Genomic DNA, 7,903 nt, shown 5'->3' with positions numbered 1-7,903 from the left:
ACTTGCTCTACCTATGTACACCTGTTCAGATAAAAAATAGAAAAATTAATATATTTGTGGTTGATGTTGAATTGACTCTGATTCTTGCTCCATGTCTCTAAAAGCCAAGGAAAGGAAACGAGAGAATGTTTAAACCAAACACTTTGGAGCCTAGCAGTATGTTCATGCCAAGTGGGAAGTCTGTGACCATCAAGGTAGCAGCATCAACAAGGAGGACAGCATCTTTATTAGACCTGGAACGGCAACACGCTGAATACTCGACAAAGATTAAGGCTGCCAAATGCACAAAGTTCACAAGGGACAAAGAGGACTACAAACAAGGAAAGCTGTACTTTTGGAAGGATGGCAAGCCTGAATGTAACAAGACATCTCGACGGGACCACCAGAGTGCATCTACCACCAAACCACATCGACAGAAATGCAGAAGGGGCCGGCGCAAGAGACAGTGCCCCCTAACATGGAAGATGACCATTGAAGTTCAAATGAGCAGGACTATTACCTCTGTCTACAGCTTTACATGTGAGACAGAGGGAGGGAAGGCTTGTTCACAGTAGGTTCAGGTTCAGGTTCAGGTTACTTTATTTGTACCCGTAGGTAGATTTGGTTTGCAGTAGAGAGTCATCCATCTTGACACACATTTTAGAAACAACACAAACAGTAGACAAACATAATAAAAGTAGGCTCAAAGTTCCAATAATCACTAAACCACTAAAACTAAAAGATAAAATAAGTAAATAAATAAACATCATCTGTGCAATGTTGCTACGACTTGTTAATCTGAGTGACGGCTGCTGGAACAAAGCTATTTTTATACCGCTTTGTTCTGCACTTTGGGACGATAAACCTTCGTCCAGAAGGAAGAAGCTGAAATTCACTGTGCAGAGGGTGGGAGTCGTCATTTAAGATCGAGTCAGTTATCTGCTGTAACTGTCTGGTGTACAGGGACGCTGGGTTAAGCTGTGACTCACCAATCAGCCGACTAGACCATTTCACAATCTGATTCAGAGAGTTTCTGTTCTTTAAAGACAGGTTTCCAAACCATGACACCAAAGAAAAAGATAAAATCGATTCAATAAAAGCACGATAGAATAAGGTCATCATGGTTTTATCGATGTGGAAATAGGACAGTTTCCTCAAACAAAACAAACGCTGGTGCCCCTTTTTGCACACGGCTTCACAATTTTCTTCAAAGTTCAGTTTTGAGTCAATAATTGTCCCAAGATATTTGTAAAATTGCACACATTCCACTGTCTGGCCCTTAATGGATGTGACTTCATGTGTGTGGGCATGTCTTCTAAAATCAATTATCATGTCTTTTGTCTTAGATATGTTTAATTGAAGATAGGACTCCTCACACCATTTGACAAAGTCGTCGATGACTGGGCCGTGGCAGGTCTCGTTGTCCTGGAGCCGACTAACAATAACAGAGTCATCTGCATACTTTAAAATGGTCCTATTTTCACACCTGCTCTGACACATATTTGTGTAGAGGATAAATAATAGGGGCCAGTCTGCTTTTGGCCCTCATTTTATTTATCTTTTACCTCTAAATACTCTGTATGAAACTGACTGAAAGAGGAAACGATGGAATTACAAATCAGGACATGACACAAGAAGTTGATTTGACTGTTTATTTACAGAGTAGAAGTTGATTTGATTGATTACAGATTAGGACATGACATCATATGGAGGGTCGACCTCCATTGGCTGACAGTAGTTTGAGGCCTGGCTGCTGGTTGGTGGATAGTGAACTGGACTGTAGTCTTGACCATACTGGAGCTGTTGCAGGCTGTTTGACCAAGGTGCAAAACCCTCTGACTGGTCCTGAATGACGCAGCACAAAGCCAGCTGGTTGGCCAGTAGGTCGCACACAACACAGCTTCTCTGATTGGTCGGTGGGTCAGAGCAGCACGTCGGTCCTGCGCTCCCATTGGTCGTCTGAATGGCGGAGAGTCCCTCAATCTGATAAGACCGTGGAGGAAATGCAGGGATTGCTCTCTGGGTAGAGCTCAGTGACTCTTCATCAACCTCCTCCTCCTCAGTGGAAGAGTGTTGACTGGCAGCGGTGGGACAGCTACGCAGAACAGACTTGGTTCTCTTCCTTCTCACCTCTGACAAAGGAGGAACAGCAGAGAAGCAGGTTAGAGGCACCAGCTGAGGACAAAACCACACAGACTATGAACCCCAAACAATAAGGAGGAGTAATTCCATAATGCATTTTAGAAGGATACAGTAGCCTATCATCATCCAGAAAAACCAATACGAGCAATGTAATGCACTAATCTACTGAATACTAAATGAGTCAACTGCTTTTTCCTCACTCTAATTCTGCCAAGGTGATTTAATAGAAAATAAATCATATGATTTCTGCTTGTAGAATATTATGTTTGGAACACTGGGCCTGTTTTCACAGAGAATCTCAAAGTAGGAAACCTGATCTATTCTTACATCTACTTGGTGATCTTCAGTATTCTACATCAAAGAGCAAACTGTTCACAGTCCTACCCTACTTATTTAAGAGGCTTTATGAATATTGGCCTTTTTTTACTTTGTATGACACACAGTGCTTAATTTGTAAATGATGAGGTCCCGGAACACCAAGGGGTCGGTGTTCCCGCGAGTCGGTCTGGAGGGAAAAGGTTCCGGAACATATCAAGACAACAAGCGTATTGGAGGCACGGTGTGCTCAGTGCAGCCATATAGCTTACTGTAGACCAACAGCCTAAACATTATTAAATGACCGACTATATGACCTTAGACCTCCGACTACTGCTGACCTATAACAATATTTGATTATTGTATAGGCTACATAATGCTCATTTTGTCCAAACCGATGGGTTTTTACAAACCTGCCCTTCAAGTAGTGGACTAAAGATATAACTGCGCTGTGCACAACATAAAAATGCCCGCATATGGCTATGACTTTCATAGGATCATCTATTTTAAACGTAGGAAACAACGTCAGTGAATAATGAAATGACAGCAGTAAAACGTGTCATGGTCGTGCCATGCAGCTAGAAGTCGGCCTACATGCGACACTCAGCTGGACCGCGCTGGTTTTGAAATGCCCACAGTGATGTGGCTTACAGCCCTTCACTCAACCAATTATATTACCAATTATTTCTGGACACTCAACATAACATGCGCAATGTCCCACATATTTAACTGCGGGACTTACAGGTCCGCACTCCAAATAATTTCTGTTTTCATCTATGCAAATATGAATTTAGATGTTATTGTCCCAGCAGAGAACTGTAACACGTTTACAAAAAAAAAAAAACATGCTTACCTTGTCTAATTTTCCAAAAATAGTCCACACAGCGAACATATGGACAGCAAATTCAACTGTCTTTTAGCCATGACGATGTCTGAAGTTTACCATAACACACTCTGCAGAGCAGCTCACTCATGTGACGTCACGTGATTACTATGCGCTTGCTGCTACTTTCTAATATGGTAATCACCTGTCTTCATATGGTAATGAGCCAATTAGGTTTTTGCAATGGAGGGGAAAGGAAGAGTCAACTGGGATTATTACATGGCAGACAAAAAAAAAAAAAAAAAAAACTTTCATGCCACCAGAGGTCTCGGGTTCATGCAAAACCGCGAGGTGCCTATGCACTGATGCCACATCATTAACTCTCACTATGCCTCTGTTCGGACAGCCTTGGTCTTTTACCAGGGCTTTTTTTGCTGCTGTCTATTTTAAGGTCACAGTCACAAAGCAGAACAGTTCCAGAGTTAGTTTCTAACTCCAAATTGCAGGACAGGCATGTTGATTTTGCAGGACATTGCCGGACAGTTGAATAATATTCAATAAAAGGTAGGAAACATGTTCACGTGTTATATTTTTTATCATAGTCTAACAATAATGGGAGAATTTGACAACTTCACTAAATTAGATTCAATAGCAGGCCTAAAAAAAACTATAATCATAAATCAAATGTTGTGCTATATTGGCAATAAAACATTCAAAATAACATTTATTAACCTTATTCAATTTTTTCCCCTCCTCATTTTCTTCCTATCTCCACATACTCCCCTCTTTCTCTCAATCTCTCTCTCTCTCTCTCTCACACACACACACACACACACACACACACATACACACACACACACACACACACACACACACACAAACACACACACTTGATACTTCAGAATAAAAAAGAAAATATAATAAACCCACAAATTATGCAATATGTGATGAAAGTTGTTTTAATTTCACCACACACACACACACACACACACACACGCGCACACACACACACACACACACAGGCCGGTCGATTTTCCTCTCAAACTAAAAACAATAATTTTGATCCATCAACAGTGTTAGTTCTTTCCCAGGGAAAGTTCCTTAGCAGAATTCCATGTAAAAATCACATCATGAAGATAAAAATTTGAATCAAATGTATTGTTAATTTGTAAATGGTAACTTTAACTCACCTGCCATCCTCCGTCCTTCTACTTCAAGATGTGAGCATTAACAATAACACTTACCATACCTATATAGTCACTTCCCGTCACCTCAGATTCTCGATATCTGACAGACCGCAGTATTGGTTAACCGACACATTCTGTCCACAATCTGTCTTCTCCCCTCTCACAGGGTTTAACAGACATATTACTTCTCCTTTTTAAACCTGAGCTCTGTTTAAATTTGAATATCAAACGAATATCAAATATTATGCTATCGTTACCGCGGTGAATATTCATTCTATTTAGATGTATAATGTTTGAGGTTAGCCTATCCGTTACGTTAGCTTACTAAGCAGACCATTGAATTATATAACGTTAGCCTGAAACAAGCCCGTAAATTAATTCTAAGTTATTTAATTGAAACGCAGTGTTTCATCGTTGGTTAACCATTATTGAACTAGACCCTTTCAAAGGGTCGACGGGGGATTCTGGAGCGTGCGTGTGTGTGTGTGTGTGTGTGTGTGTGTGCGTGCGTGCGTGCGTGCGTGCGTGTGTGTGTGTGTCACATTAACAGAGCGTTATGTAGAGACCATGACAAGTACAGTCACCTTTCCACACTGCAGCTGTGTTAGATGTACAGGGTGTGCATCATGTGTGCGGTCAGAACTGAAAGCAGAGAATATCAGGGTGCTCTCTTTGACAACTTATCGCAAACCCCCTTAAGCCTTTATTTATTTAAGAAACTGTAACTGGTGATGCTAGTTTAGACGCTGTTTGAGTATGGGAATTTTGTTGTTGGAATGTGCTTTTATCTGAAATCGTCTTAATTTATATTTTAATACGTCTGTTGTAATGGGGATTTAGTGATGCGACTTGTAGACTATTGCAGGGATAAATGACTCTAATTATTCATTGCTGTGCCTTTTGATCTTTTGCTGTCTTTCACCAAATATAAGGGGGTTAATAATCAGACTGGCATTATAAAATGAGAATAGATGTAATTGATTGAACTAGGTTTTTATTGTTTATTTTTCTAATTTATACCTAAAAATGTATTTATAAATGAAGTTGTATACAGCTGATGTAAATATTTGTCTCTTCCCTGTCAGTTAGCAGATTTTTTCTCTCTCTTAGGGCAGGCCCTCTTCAGTGTCCGCTGCTTCTGCCTTTCCTTCTCTGTTCATATTTCCATGGGTGATTTGTTGTGTGCTTTCTCTCACATATAGCCAACCCAGAATACCTACAACACTTATTTACAGGACTCTAACAGATGTAACTGGTGGCTTCTTTATAACTCTCCTTGTTTCATTGCCATCCCAACTTCATGCTCATCTCTCAACCAAAGCACTATATAGGTGGGTTTCCACATTTGGCAACCCATATTTTTAAAATAATGTTCACAATAATGTTATTTTTTGTGGGCTCTCTGACAAAAACACCCTGCTTTTAGGCTCCTAACCACTTCAGCGTATAGCATTCTACACAGCCAAGCTTACATTGCAATGACCTGGGGAGGCTTTAGCATCATAACAGTCAGTAGCTTGAACCCCTTTTCCTTCAGAGTCATTTTTGGAGCCATTCTTCTCTTCCTGCGGCTCCCATCTTTGGAAAAACACTGCTTCCCACTGTCGTGTGTTGTGTTGTGCTGCGTGCCTCTGTACTGAAAAAAAAAGACTGGAGTGATGGACTGGCAGCGGAGAGTACTGCTCTGTCACTTATCATGATCATATTGTATCCCCTTGTACTTTGTGTTTAGGAAAGCTCTCTGAATGTAGTTGCGTAATACGGTGACCACTGGCATTCTGCACTGGTTTTGTGTAATCATGTAAAGGTGAGATCATTTTATTTTTGTGTACATTTTGTGCTCTGGGAGGATGGGTACAGGGAAGAGGGTGATAAATAAAGAATGTAAAGAACAAAGCGCGTTTTACATGCACACTAACCATGCTTTATTAGTACCAGCTATGCATTACACCACTAAACTCAAGTCTCTCATGGTTAGGGTAAGGTGAGGCGCTTATGCTGCCTTCAAGTGCTCCTCACAAGCCCTGAAGTCATAAACACTACCGACAGCACTTGAAGGCAGCATTACCATACCTTAGTCTCATCAAAAGTACAATTAAATTCAAGGAAAGGTCAAGCCAAATTGGCAGAAATCTATGGAAGCCGTATCTAATAAAGTCCCATCAGTGGAGCATTCAGGACCAATGTTCCCTCCAAGCTGATAGTTTGTTGAGCTACAGCTAAACATTTATCACATGGACCAAATAGCATCTTTTCAGTCATCAGTTGTTGCTTCACTTTGTCCCCAGCAATTCAGCTCAGGTGTGGAAGTGTTGGTAATAAATAATATTAGATGCAGGGACATTTGGAATAAACATCAATTGTTCTTGGATAAGCCCATTAATAATTAAAAGACTTGTCTATAGCTCCTGGGTAGCCTAACCTTCCATGGTAATGGATGCAGTTTTCATACTGACTATAAAATGACTAAAGCTAAACAGGACATTGGTACAATAGTGGGAACAGCAAGTTCATTTTGCACAAACTAAGAACAAAGCAACATGAAAACTGTTCAGTCAGCTCAAAAGTAGATGCAGGATGAAGTGAGGTTGAGGATGTCCTTACGGCCTGTAGCCACCAGATGGCGCCAGACAACAGTCTGCAGGGGGTTTGGAGGGCACTACAGAGGGAATATTAAAGGTTTTCATAAAAATACTGCAGCTTCCTGATGGCAGGTCAAGTTTGTGTTCCAGCTGACATTTTTATTGACTGTAACAATAGCTGTTTCTTGTTGATTTTTCTTACAAAAAAATAAATTAAAAAAACTTGTGTAAGGTGATGGAAAATCAAATAAAAGCATCAGTTGAGGTTAGATAACTGAAATAACTTTGGTTAAAGTTCTGTTAAAATAATTATTCGCAATGTTTTCATATGAATAAATGTCCATAGTGTCTCAATTGACTCAAACTATGAGGCGTCGCATAGTTTTGTTATGTAGATATATAGTTATTTTTTATTAGTTATACATTTATGCTCAAATAAAGCACAAAAATCATTATAAAAATTGTTGATTATTTAATAGCAGAAAAAGTACTTGAAATGTTTTTAGTAAAAGTAGAAATAGCCTATTAATTGCAGTATAACCAGTATAACTGAAGTAAAAGTCCTACATTTAAAACTCTATTCAGGCAAAAAATATTGCAGCCTAAGGTTATGAAAAGTAAACCTGAAGATATGCTGAAGATATGTCATTTGAATTGCATGTTAAATATTTAATTGTAGTTCTTGGGTATTACTTAAGTTAGTAAATGTTCTGTAATACTTTCCACTATTGTGGTTGTTATAGTATTAACGTTAGCTATTGTATTAAATCTATATCAAATTTAAATTGATAGTTAATAATATCACTAAAAAATATATAAAAGCAGTTATTCCAAATGAATGTGGTAGTATAACCGCTGTAACTGACAGACGGCAG

This window comes from Centroberyx gerrardi, chromosome 18, assembly GCF_048128805.1.
Source record: "Centroberyx gerrardi isolate f3 chromosome 18, fCenGer3.hap1.cur.20231027, whole genome shotgun sequence".
NCBI classification, from domain to species: domain Eukaryota; kingdom Metazoa; phylum Chordata; class Actinopteri; order Beryciformes; family Berycidae; genus Centroberyx; species Centroberyx gerrardi.
This window is presented reverse-complemented; position numbering follows the sequence as displayed.